Consider the following 13,910-nt stretch of genomic DNA (forward strand, 5'->3'; position numbering starts at 1 on the left):
ACACTAGCCTGTGTTGCACTAGTTCTTTCTTGTACGCTTGCAATTCTCTCCCTGTGTACCTGAATGTGTCATCGTACATCTCGGTGATATTATCTATTAACTTAGCTAGTTCCTGGATATATCTAAAATTGAATGTACCCCTAGCAATTCTGGTGGGATCCAGGGCGACTAAAACTTGGAAGCCACTTGTCTCACTGATTAACTGAGCGGCTTTATGCATATCACCAGGTATCATATTTCTCTTGCCTCTGTGTTCATATTGTGTGTGAAGATATGGTGACGGTGTGTTTTTATGTATTCCCAACATTTCAACATGTGTGAGGGTCATAACTTCTGGGACTACTCTTCCCAGATAACACAAACCTTCGGAACTCGGGGAGAGCCATTTATACGCTTTTCTTCCACATATAAAATATACATTATCAGGGAGAATATAAGGAATGGTATGCATAATTATCATTAAACACATTTCTCTTGCAAACAATCCTATCTCAGGCTCTTCCATCTGGTATATGCAAGTTTCTGGTTGTATTATTTTAGCACAATAACCATCTGGTACTTTACCAATCATTTCTTTGGTGGAACTCAATGTATACCGGTACCTAAAATATTTCCCACTTGATTTAATTGAGCGTAGCAGATCATAGTTTATGGACTCATTATCAGCTCTTTCTGAGAAGGTCATCATCTGATTATTCCCCGTCACTTCCCAACCTCCGGGTTTATTGGGGTTGGTTATGTTTAAACACAAAAGTGATTTATCTACTTGAAATTGATAGAGTTTGAAATGAGGCGGTTTGGATGAGAGGAATTTTCCATCCAATGTTTTCCCCTTTTGTAATTCTAAAATTTCCGTGATATTCAGCGGAAATGGCACCAACCCTACATTATGCTGTCCCTGTGGCACATGTGAACACACCCAGCAATCGGTTTGATTTAACACTTTGCCTACCATGCTGTGATAATCCTCTAAAGGATACCCTCCCCAGTACGGGTTATATTTAGGTTGGCACCGTTGAATACAGTTCTCATCAACTAGGGACCCACAAAACTCACAAATACAGGAATCTTCAGACGATAACCCTTCACACCTTCCCCGAGTATCCGGAATGACAGCTCTCTTAACAATAACAGTACTAAGATTCGTCACACTCCCCTGATTGGCATTGCACTCCTCCTTCCTCTACTCCATCAGCACTGCCATCAGCTCCTGTTTCCTCAATAGGTCCCCCATCACAGACACTGGATATTCCCGAACTGACCAGGATGGTGAACACTCTAAAAGAGAATATGAAAATGAACACAGCAGGCCCATCCATTGTCACAACAAGACCTGCAAATTTCTCTCAGTTCAGGTATCTCACTACAACCTTTTCAATCCTCCCGGAACAAGCTCGCGAGTGACAGATCCACACTATCAGCTTTGTCTCCGACTTGTTTCTCCACCGGTTGATTGACCTTTTTGCAGTGAGTGGAATGGACCCAGGTATCTCTCTCGGCCACCTTCAAAGATGTAGTACTTGTCAGCAGCACCTGGTACGGACCTTCCCACCGATCAGTCAAACAACCTGAACGTAAGAAATTTTGGATCATTACATATTCTCCTGGTTCAACATCATGGCAGTTCATTTCAGGCATATCATGGGACAACAATTTCAGTTTCTGCTGCTGTTGCTTTAACTGCTTACTCATTGATATGATACTTCACAGTTACCTCGTTGTTACCCTTTAGATCTTCCTGTGGACTTATAATCAAATGTGGTTGTCTACCAAACAATATTTCAAATGGGGACAGATTCAGAGGAAATCTAGGAGTGGTCCTTATACTATGTAGGACCAAAGGTAAAGCTTCTGGCCATCCTAGTCCAGTCTCCACCATGATTTTACTTAGCTTATTTTTAATAGTCCCGTTCATCCTCTCTACCTTGGCACTGGCTTGCGGTCAGTAGGGGGTGTGAAGTCGGCTATTAATACCCATCAGCTTACACATATTTTGGAAAACATCACCTGTGAAATGGGTACCCCTATCACTTTCGATGATTCTAGGGATACCGTACATGCATACAAATTCCTGAACTATTTTCTTGGCAGTAAACGCAGCAGTATTAGTGGCTGCTGGGTAGGCCTCAACCCAGTTAGAGAATACGTCTGTGCACACTAATACATACTTAAGGTTCCTGCAGGGTGGTAATTGCATGAAATCAATTTGTATCACCTGGAAAGGTCCATCAGTCGGTGGAATGTGGGACGGTTCGGTAGGGATCGCTTTCCCTATGTTCTTTCTCAAGCAGGTCAGACAGGACATTGCTATCTTCTCTGCTTGTGAAGAAAACCCTGGTGCGTACCAGTATGCCCTCACCAACTTGCAAATGCCCTGTTTACCCAGATGAGTCAGACCGTGTGCTGCTTCAGCCAGGCTGTGGTAAAATGCCTTGGGGGCTACTGGCTTACCATGTCCGTCCCTCCAGAGCCCGGAGGACTCTTGCCCACACCCCTTGGACTTCCAAATGGATTTTTCCTGAATTGAACACAAATTTTGCATCTCAATTAATTTCAGCATATCAGTGGTTTGGAATTACATAATTGTTTCAATTGGAGAAGGCATTTTTAACCCCGCTGCCCATTTTGCAGCTTCGTCAGCTCTGTTGTTACCCAGTGACACTGGGTCATCCTCACATGTGTGGGCTTTGCATTTAATTACTGCCACTGCTTTGGGCAGTTGGATTGCTTCTAAGAGATGTTTTAAGTGTCGGGAGTGTGCAACTGGTGTGCCAGCTGCTGTCATAAAATTTCTCAGACACCATAGGGCCCCAAAGTCGTGCACCACCCCGAATGCGTACCTCGAGTCAGTGTAAATGTTAGCAGATTTGCCTGCTGCCAGTTCACATGCTCTAGTCAGTGCTACTAACTCTGCCACCTGGGCTGAGTGAGGAGGACCGAGAGGTTTAGCTTCCATGATGTCTGTGTCATTTACAACAGCATAACCTGTACATAATTCACCTGTGTCTGTTTGTCTATGACAACTCCCATCCATATAGAAAGTTACATCCACATTCTCTAAAGGTGTGTCATGTATGTCAGGTCTAGCAGTAAAGGTCTGATTCAGATATGTCATACAATCGTGAGTATCATCATGTCTGCCGAACTCACCTCCCGCCAGCAACTCCTCTCCTTCCACCCTTTGTACATCATGTTGTACATATGGCAGGTATGTTGCTGGATTCAGCGTACTGCAATGTTTAACTGTAATATTTGCAGGAGCGATTAGGGCTAGTTCCCATTTGGTGAACCTAGCCGAGGAGACGTGTCTGGTTTGAGCTGAGTTCAACAGGGCAGATACAGCATGGGGAGTGTAGACAATCATATCATGGCCCAATACTACGTCCTCACTTTTACTCACCAGTAAAGCGGTAGCTGCTACACTTCTCAAACAGGTGGGGAGTGATCTTGCTACCGTGTCCAATTGGGCACTGTAGTATGCTACGAACCTACTGGCATCACCATGTTTTCGTGTAAGGACACCTGCAGCACAACCATCGGCTTCCGTACAATATAAATCAAAAGGTTTTTCATAATCGGGTATTCCCAATGCAGGAGCTTTTGTCAGACTATCCTTAAGATTAAGGAAAGCCTGTTCTGATTCCTCAGTGTGTATGACGCGATCGGGCTTTGAGGAAGAGACTAGTTCCTGTAAAGGTAAGGCCAAAATAGAAAAACCTGGTATCCACATTCGGCAATATCCACACATTCCCAAGAAGGTACGAATTTGCTGTTGATTCTGCGGCAGTGTCATGTTTTGTATGGCCTGGATTCTATCATTTGTGAGATGTCGTAACCCCTGGGTTAGACAGTGTCCCAAATATTTTACTCTGGGCTGGCACGGCTGTAACTTGTCCTTAGCCACTTTGTGTCCTGTTTGCGAGAGATGAAGTAACAAAAGTTTAGTATCATTCACACATGACATAAAAGAGTCAGAACATAGCAATAAATCGTCCACATATTGAATTAGAACTGATCCATTGGGAGGTTGAAAAGCTTGTAAACAGTCATGCAATGCCTGGGAGAAAATACTGGGGCTGTCTATGAAACCTTGGGGCAATCGTGTCAATGTATATTGCACACCTCTGTATGTGAATGCGAATAGGTACTGACAGTCAGGATGGAGAGGCACAGAGAAGAAAGCAGAACAGAGGTCAATTACAGTGAAATGGGTTGAATTTGGTGGGATCTGCATCAGGATGACAGCTGGATTTGGCACTACAGGGAATTGGCTCTCTACTACCTTATTAACACCTCTAAGGTCTTGCACCAGCCTATAACCCCTCCCACCACTCTTCTTTACTGGAAAGATGGGACTGTTGGCTACACTAGCTGTACGAACTAAAATTCCTTGTTGCAATAATCGCTCGATTATTGGAAACACCCCTAGTTCCACTTCCTGTTTTAGTGGGTACTAGGGAATTTTTGGAGCTTGCCTACCGCTTTTTAAGTTTATCATTACAGGGCTTACGTTTGCCATTAATCCAGTGTCCTATCCATCTTTTGTCCAAAGGGAATCTGGAATTTGGGACAACATTTCATCTACTTGTGATGGATTTTCTTTTAAAACTGTAGAGTGGTACATTATCCTTTGAGGGGTGTCTAACATATCCCGCACCTCGTATACCATTCTCTCTGGGATATCTAAATATACACCATCAGGGGTGCAATATATGACACATCCCATTTTACATAACAAGTCTCTGCCCAGCAGGTTAGTAGGAGCCGCGGCAGCCAGAAGAAAAGAATGTCTGGTATGCAATGGCCCAATACTAACCTCTGCGGGCCTTGTTAAAGGATAACATTCCACTTTACCTGTCACACCCATTGTTGGTATTGTCTCGTTGGTCATCTGTAAATTAACGGGAGATTTCATCACTGACTTGGTCTCCCCTCTGTCTACAAGAAAAGGATATTCAGTACCAGCTGCATCAACCATCAAGACCGGTTCTTCCCTAGTACTTCCCGTTAACCTGACTATCTGTAGACTACAGGTATGACCTGACCCCTAGCGTTGGCTACCATTCTCCAATAAAGCATTTACGGCTACAATTGGAGCTGGTGCTTGCTGAATATTTGCTGATCTCTGTGCTTATACCTTATGGGGATATCCAGGTTTCCCTTGGTGTGGGGTCCATACTCTTTTTACTGTGCAGTTTCTACTTAAGTGTCCTGTTTGTTTGCAATTAAAACATGTCCGTGATTCAGGTGAAAGCATGTGTTGTTGTGGAGTTTGAGCAGAGGGTAAAGGTGGTGGATATGGGTAAGGATAGGGGAGGGTAAGGGTATTGTGGGGGATAAGAAGTAGGTGGATATCCTGGGACCTGTGGTTGCATTGGGTTAGTGGGATAGAGTTGTGTTTGTTGTTGAGTGGGGTTAGTGAGAGCAACTTGTTCTGACATGAGTGTGTGTGCAAGTGCAAGCGTGTCTGTTGGCTGCGATGTTAACGTCATTCTCTCCAGAGCTTGTATACTGACAGCCATTAATTTTTCGCTCTGGGTCTCCCTCTTTTTTGAGATGTTTTTGTCATGTTCTATGGCAGACTCTATGAGGTTATCTATTGTAAGTCCCCACCAGCCAGGCTGTGAGGTCTGAACCCGAGTTTTTAAATTCTCTTTTAACCCATCCATTAATATCGTGACTATCATTCCCCTGTGGTGAATGCTATCTTTAATCTCTTCTATCCCAGTGTACTGGGCGATAGCCTGCAGAGCCCGGTCGCAATATTCTTCTGCAGTTTCACTCTCTTTTTGTTTGATTGTGAAGATTTTGTTCCAGTTAACTACTACTGGAAAATATACACCCAATTGAGTCACAATGCGGGAAATGTTACCTTGGTTTACTTGGTCTGTTAAGGGAACGTCGCCATCCAATACACAGTCTGTGATAAATTTTGTCACGTCGGTATTGCGTGGCAGGCAGGCCCTTAACACCACACGACAATCTTTATTTGTGGGCTCATGAGAACTACCCAAATTTCTCAAAAATCTTTGACATTTGGCTAATTCTTTTTTTGGATCAGGGAAATCATTTATGATTGAATTAGTTCTGCCCTTGTCCATGGACAATGCATCACTACTTCCCTCGTGGGTACTATACCGTTTGCATCCGCATTTCCATTTGGAACAGTTATTGTCCGAATCGGATGCAGACCGGCAGCATTGCCACCTCTGACCTGGTTACCTGGCTGGGGGTTTAATCTGCTGCTGCTACGTATGGTATTAACAACTTCCTCAATGGGTGCAGAGTGTATTAACACTTCCCTTGCTGTTACCGATGGAGATGGCGGCACCACCCGTGATTGTGGTGATGCAGCATCTATCATTTGCACAGCATGGGAAATGGCAGACATTACAATAGGCTCATCTTCTACATCATAAACATTTTCTTTATGGTTACTTAAGAGGGGGTACAAATTACTTGTTACATTTTTATTGGTATTTTTGGTAACTGTACTTGCACCTCCATCCACATAAGGTGGGGGAGGTGAGCGTGAACTGCTGACAATACTCTCCACGACGCTACTTTGCCGCACGTGCGTGCCAATTTGCGGCTAGCCCGTATTGCAACTCAGCGTCGTGGATGTATTTTCTGGCAATGCGTTCGCAACGCTAGTTTGCGTCACATTTTTAAGCCAAGCATCCCCTTCATGCTGCCATATTTTTAAACATTCAAAATACTTAATCTTTTTCTCTCGGGATCGCACCATACTGATGTGATCCTGGACATTATCTAACACATTTTTGTCAAAACTACCAATTCTGGGAAACGGTCTAACACATCTTTCTCGTCATATTAAACCATGTATCACAATACCTTATTGCATAAGTACCGTACTTGGTATGCATGATACGACGGGCCGACCCGATTGGCGCTTCCATTAGCAGCACATCATTGCCTAACATCTCTACTGTTTGCGTGGCTCCCATTCTGAGACAACTCCTACGCTTTTCAATAAAAATTTAAGCTGGTGAAAGACAATCAAGATACTTTCACTTACCTGTGAACGATTTAAGTCGGCGACGTCCACACACCTGGATAAGATTTGGTAAGGCAACTTCCACACCTAGATAAGTTTTGAAACAGGCAACTTCCAGACCCGGATAAGCTTTAGTAAGGTAACTTCCAGACCTATGAGAGTTTATATGTCGGCCACTCTCATGCACCTCTATACAACAAAGACAACATGTACACCTGCTACTGTGTTTAGAACGGTAAAGCTGCTTACCGAGCGACTAGGCTAACCCTTGCACCTAGCCCTTAAGGATCATACGGTACCCTTAACTTTAGGGAATAAATTACCCCTACCAACAATACACTCACTGTTACACACTTTTTCTCTGCGCAGAAAATAAACGTTAACCCAGATATTGGTAGATAGAATAAAAATGTAAACCTCAATGGCTTTGTTCAAACATGTGGCAGCAGAACCGGAAGTGCGTATACGCTATTGTGTGACCGGCCGCATACACAATTATGCGACTACCACACAAGCGTATAATGACTTTTTAACTGCGTACGCAAAAATGCGTCTCAGCCGCATACTCAATACTGCGGCACCCCTCTAAACATAAGGTTCTATCAACAGAGAAAAAAAAACTTTTTTTCCTCTCTTGTCCCTGGATTCTGATCAGCGCTTCCTCTACACAATAACCGGCAGTACGCTCTCAGCAACACTGTGGTAATGAAAGACTAATGCGTCTCTCAAAAGGCACCTCCACCCTTTTGCTGAGAGAGAACCGTGTATCAGATAACGTGATAAACGGATGAGCCCCCACTGTTGAATTGTCCGTATTAACCTTTAGTATATTCCTTCCTATAAACCTCTAAGATTCACCTGCCTAGAACCTCTAAGACAAAAACCTGCCTATAACCTCTAAACAGAATGCTAATTGCGTACGCAGTATTACTGCAAATAAAGACAGGAGTTGAATCTGTGGTTCCAACGCACAAGTATTATTCAGGTAAAAGTACAGTCAATTACACGCAATCTATACATACACAAGTTAGGCGTAAAAGGAAATAATACAGACCCAAGTACAGTATACTTACGCTGCGCCTCTGGACCCAGAGATAGACCTCAGACTAGAGATCCTCAGTACACCCAAAATTCAGCATGGACTGGCAAACCAGTATTTGGACACATGTATTTATTCCCCCCCAGACTGAAACAGGACAAAGGGAAAACTTCCTGCTGATCTCATTGGTTCCCAGAGGAGAAGCATATGTTACGGCACATTTAACAGGTTGTTTCAAATAGACTTTCCCTGCCTCCGACAACTGGGGTCTTTCTAGTAACGCCTCCTGTAACATTCCATCAGCTAAACATTTTGTTGCTTGTAAGTTCTGCGATCCGTAACTTGAGTTTGCATGATGCGATCTCTCCACCGATAACACCGGGATGCTGTAAAAAGTGTACGCATCAGAACAAAACCAAACACACCTTGCTTATCATGTATAATACCTTAGTTATCAAAAACCTCTATTTCTTAGCATTTAAACTAACTTAACCAACTTGAATCATACAATTTGATGCTAATGGAACCTTGTGTGCGAATATGTAGTGTGTGGGTATTCGGGGTTTGGTATAAGGACGCTAGTTATTAATGGGTGAGATTTAAGTGCATAATCTCTCATACACGAAGTGAACATCCAGCAGTGTGGATTGCTGAGGGTTGTAGTTCTACATGCCCTCTGTCAGCAGGCCCCCACCTGTTGTGTGTTCAAAGGAAAACAAAACCTCTTTTGTTCTCACAGACTCTTGTGTGAAATGCAAATGTATTACCACCTCAAGCTGTGGAGTTTGGGGCCATCCTGTCTAGGATTCAGACAAATCCAATTGTGTAGATCAATGCCTGGATTATATTACAATTGCCACAACTATACTTTATCTGCATCCAGGGATTCCCAATTTGTATGTAAAAATACCCATTGTCTATTCTTATTTACTTTTACTCAGAAAGCTTGTTTTTCCAGTTGCCCTTGGTAGGTTAACAAAAACATTGCCATCTGTTCTTAGCTCCTGAGTTATAACTTGAATTGACGCTGGCCACTAAATGGTGTCTTGCGATCTCATTTCCAAAATGGAGTCTTGCGGCCATTTGCAAGATGGCGTCGCCGCGATTAAATTTTAAACTGAACTTGTCTCAGCCAATATTTCAGCTTTGACACATCCCACTTGTTAAGCAATCTGGGTTTGTTAATTGTCTCATGGCATCCGCTGGTGAGTACAGTAACTCATCATCCCATACACACGTATTTCCAACACTATTCAGCACAGGACTGATATTACTAGGGGCATGGATATTTTTTTTTGTCCCAATTCCCCTAGGGTACTCTGCCCCATTTTGATTAGACTGAGGCTGCTGCAAAATTTTTATAGGGAGGCCCTATGCTGCAGATCCTCCCTGGTGGTGCTATGGCTATGGACCCAAAACATCGTCTATCCAAAGTCACAGCTCTGCTCTTCTACTTTCCTGTGCATGCACAGCCCCTTACACAATCCAATGAGCAAAGTTGGGGATCACAGAAGAGAGAAAGAAGATAACTATTGCCAGGGCTTGATTAAGGTCGGTGGGAGCACCTGGGCAACAAACATGTGGGGGCCCCTATTAAATGTGAACAAACTGTATGCATAATGGGGACCTCATGCAGAGCTCAGTGGTAGTGCCCCTTATGCAGTGCCCCAAGGAGTGGTTCTCCTTAGGCTGTGCCCCCTATGCAATACCCCCATTAGTAATGGTCCCTGTAGTAGTGCCCCAGTAGTAATGTCCCCTGAGTAATGCCCCCTGTATAAATGCTCCCGAAGTATTGCCCCAAGTAGTAGTACCCCCTGTATAAATGCCAGAGTATTGCCCCCAGTAAAAGTGCCCTCTGTAGTAATGCCCCCCCGAATATTGCCCCAAGTACTAGAGCCCTCTGTAGTAATGCCCCCCAAGTATTGCCCTCAGTACTAGTGCCCTCTGTAGTATTGCCCCCGAGTATTGCCCCCATTACTAGTGCCCTCTGTAGTAATGCCCCCCGAATATTGCCCCAAGTACTAGTGCCCTCTGTAGTAATGCCCCCCGAGTATTGCCCTCAGTACTAGTGCCCTCTGTAGTAATGCCCCCCAAGTATTGTCCCCAGTACTAGTGCCCTCTGTAGTAATGCCCTCCCGAATATTGCCCCAAGTACTAGTGCCCTCTGTAGTAATGCCCCCCGAGTATTGCCCTCAGTACTAGTGCCCTCTGTAGTAATGCCCCCCGAATATTGCCCCCAGTACTAGTGCCCTCTGTAGTAAAGCCACTTGCAGAAATAAAAATAAAACCTAATACTTACCTTGAGCCCCGCTCCCGCTGCCGTCTTGTCCGCTCGGCTGCTTCAGCTCCTCTGCACTATGGGAGAGACATCAAGACGTCTCTCTCATAGTGCTCTGCGGAAGCCGGAACTTGAGCTCCAGCCTCTGGCCCCAACTGCTGCTGCTGGGAGAGAGCCGGGCGCCCGCTGGATGCAAAATGTCAGCGTGTGCCCGACAAATAGAGCCTTCTTGCGGCGCTGGGCCGGAGGAGGCGTAACTGGTTCTGTCTCTTCCGGCCCTTTACGTGTGGGGGCCCAGGGACGACTGCCCCTGTTGCCCCCCCCATTAATCCGGCCCTGACTATTGCAGCTCTCCCAATTAGTTTGCTATAGTGCAAAGCACTGTTGCTCTCTGTCCCTGTGTCTCCCTGTATGACCTACCCTGGTGCTGGTTGTCACTTTTGGGGGAGGAGACGCACTTTGTCCTCCTACGTTAGCGGTAACATGCCCAGGCTACAGGCAGAGATGCTGGTCACTCTATTATGCAAGAATAAGTTATATTTCTAAATATATAAATTTCAACCAAACAGCACTTTGATCTAAATGAAGTCGATTGTGATGAGTGATAAAGCTTTACTGCAAAATATGTTATCAACATGAAACAATTTAATAACGAACACATCATAAATCATACATGCATAGTATATTAAAAATATATAAGCATTTAAGATGGAACTTGTTTCCTTTTGGACCTTTTTTTTTCCCATTGTTTACTTTGATTGGATAAATATTTGGGGGGTGTGCCTGCCATATCTAGATTGCCTTGAATAATATACTGTATGTTGTGTCCTGATTTTGTTTTATGAAGGAAATGTTTTTTATGTAGGTATATTGTTCTATGGATATACTAATGCCCTTAAAAGGCCTATGTTTTATTTCTAATTTACCATTATTTTCGTTGCATAAGTGCTGTATTGCTCTGATGAATAAAATATATATTTTTTTAAATATATATATAAGCATACATTAAATCATAAATACACATAAATAGCTAGCCAAGTGTAAATACGAATGTATAAGGATGATAATGTAGACAATAAAAAAGAGAGTTGATCAGACTCTCTATATGTATTGTAGATAGGAATATTGAGTCCCGTAAAAAAAACCCAGCTCAACCTTGGCTTAATGTAGCTGTTTAACAAAAATCATTACGGATTGCAATATAATTGTATCCATATAGCTTATATAGTTGCAATATCCTCAGTGATATTTCCCTGGCAATTCTCTCTTTAACCGCATAAATACACAGCAGCTCTCCTTTAGATTGGCTACTCTCCAATTCAGGATAACAATCACAGTAGGAAAAAAAACTCTAGTTTAGCGGTGAAACATGCTATATGGCCAACCACACAATATGGTGACTCCTCAGCTATCTGTTGTGATTGGTCCCATGTACGTGCATAGCAATGCACGAGGAGTGGTAAGTTTACAGTCACTGGCAGCCCATAAGAAATGTTGTACCTGTAAATGTCCTGGGCGTTGCAGAGGGAGACGGCCTGATGTAGTGAACTGAAATAGCGGATGATCGGCACTCGTCTCTAGGTGGCTGTAGCGGTGTGAGACAATATAGCAGGTAGGACTGGCGGTCAGCTTACTAGTCACGGTCGGCTCACGTGTCCACAAAAGCCCGGCAGTGTGAAAACTGTAACAGGTGAAGGGCTTTGTAGCAGTCACTTCCCGATTGCCGGGTGATAGTCAAAGGTGGCGGCTGAACAGGGATCGAATCTCCGGTATTCCCAAGGTAGGAGCAGCAATGCGTTTCGGCTACTAATGTAGCCTTTTTCAAGCTAGAATGCTCCCCTCTATCCATTATCCGATTTAAATAACACAGGAACAAGAGTGATTGGGCCGTTAATTAATCAGATTTAGCCATCAGCTGTCATTCTCAGATTCAGCTGAAAAGCACCTAATCAGTCTCATTTAGTCTAAAAACACACTGGTTTATTTTATCTAGGTTATTTTATAAATATCACTAGTATTAGCATAGTAATATGCAATAAAAACATATAAATCATGAACCTTTAGTGTATTGGCTTAATAATACTGCAGTTAGAAAAATAAACAATAATGAAAAAAAAATATACATTCAAAATAACATACATATTAATCATATTATATTTTATTTTAGCCTAATGTCCCAACAAAAAAATAACATAACATCATAACTAAATAATTAACAATAAATAAATAAGTAATAAATACTAACTCGTATCATTTTTAGAGAGAGGATTTGGATTAAATTCCATATGTTTTTAGTTAACTCATAGTGATGTAAAAGAGAGTATATATAAAAAACTTTTTAAATCATTTAATTTATTTACAGCAAGTCCATTACTGATGATTTTATTAATAGCCTCAAAAGTAGAAGGAGGAAATCAGAGACACCATCTAAAAAGTACCCAATTATTTATTGTTTGTATATCCTCACTGCGAGTATACCATTCTAATGACATGCAAATAGAGGGAAGAGAGAGGAAACACAGATAATATTATAAATATTATATTATAATTGATCAGAAGCAAAGAACCAACCTATAACATACATCATTATGTCAGCATACCAACAGCATGTTTAATATTTTAATCATTGTAATACTTTTAATAATAATGTTAGTATTTTAATTCTTACTATGAATATATTCTAGTAGGGAAGAAATGTTATTTTTTATTTAAATAAATATGTGAATACATATATGAAAATAATGTATTATGATAAATATGCAGTATGATAAATATGCACATGTTGGGTATTCCCTTATGCATATATGACCTCCCTAGTAACAATAATACTAACCCTATATGGAGAGACATTACTACTATAGATCTCATGTATCCAATATTAATAACAGCAGCATTGGTGTGACATCTAGCCCTCAAATTAATTAATATAATATCAACATTAATGTTAATGTAGACCAATTTCAAAAATAGCTGACAATAATGACCGATCTATATAAGGACCCCTATAAATATAGGGTACAGATATGAAGAGTGTATATACACAAACACATATATAAGGTGTACACATGAATTCATAGATGAACCAGTAAGGGATCTAGGGACAGAACCCAGACAGAGAAGTCAGCAGAAGGTAGAGAGGATGTGGGGAGGGGTGAGACCGCACCATTGACCGGACAGTATATATGAGGCAATATTGACCCACCCCACATCCTCATAGTAAAGGCTACTCATTAAATTCCAGAGCTTCATTTAGACCGTCTGGAGATAGTGTTTGAAGTCTGAAGATCCATTTAGATTCAACTTTGCATAGTCTCTTGTATCTATCACCACCTCTTATTGTTCAGCCTACACTCTCTATCCCCATGACCCTCAACCCAGCAGGGTCTTTATGGTGGACCTCAGAAAAGTGTCTAGAGACACTATGTGTTTCCAGGCCTTTCAGTACATTGAGAAAGAATGAGAACAGCGCTGAGATATACCTGAAGACTATTTAAAATTATCAATAATTAATTAATAAATTTAATAGAAAATGAAACTAATAGAATGAGCTATGTCAGTAGACAATACATCTATTT

The sequence above is a fragment of the Taudactylus pleione genome, unplaced genomic scaffold, assembly GCF_031769625.1.
Source record: "Taudactylus pleione unplaced genomic scaffold, aTauple2 ptg000092l, whole genome shotgun sequence".
Classification (NCBI taxonomy): domain Eukaryota; kingdom Metazoa; phylum Chordata; class Amphibia; order Anura; family Myobatrachidae; genus Taudactylus; species Taudactylus pleione.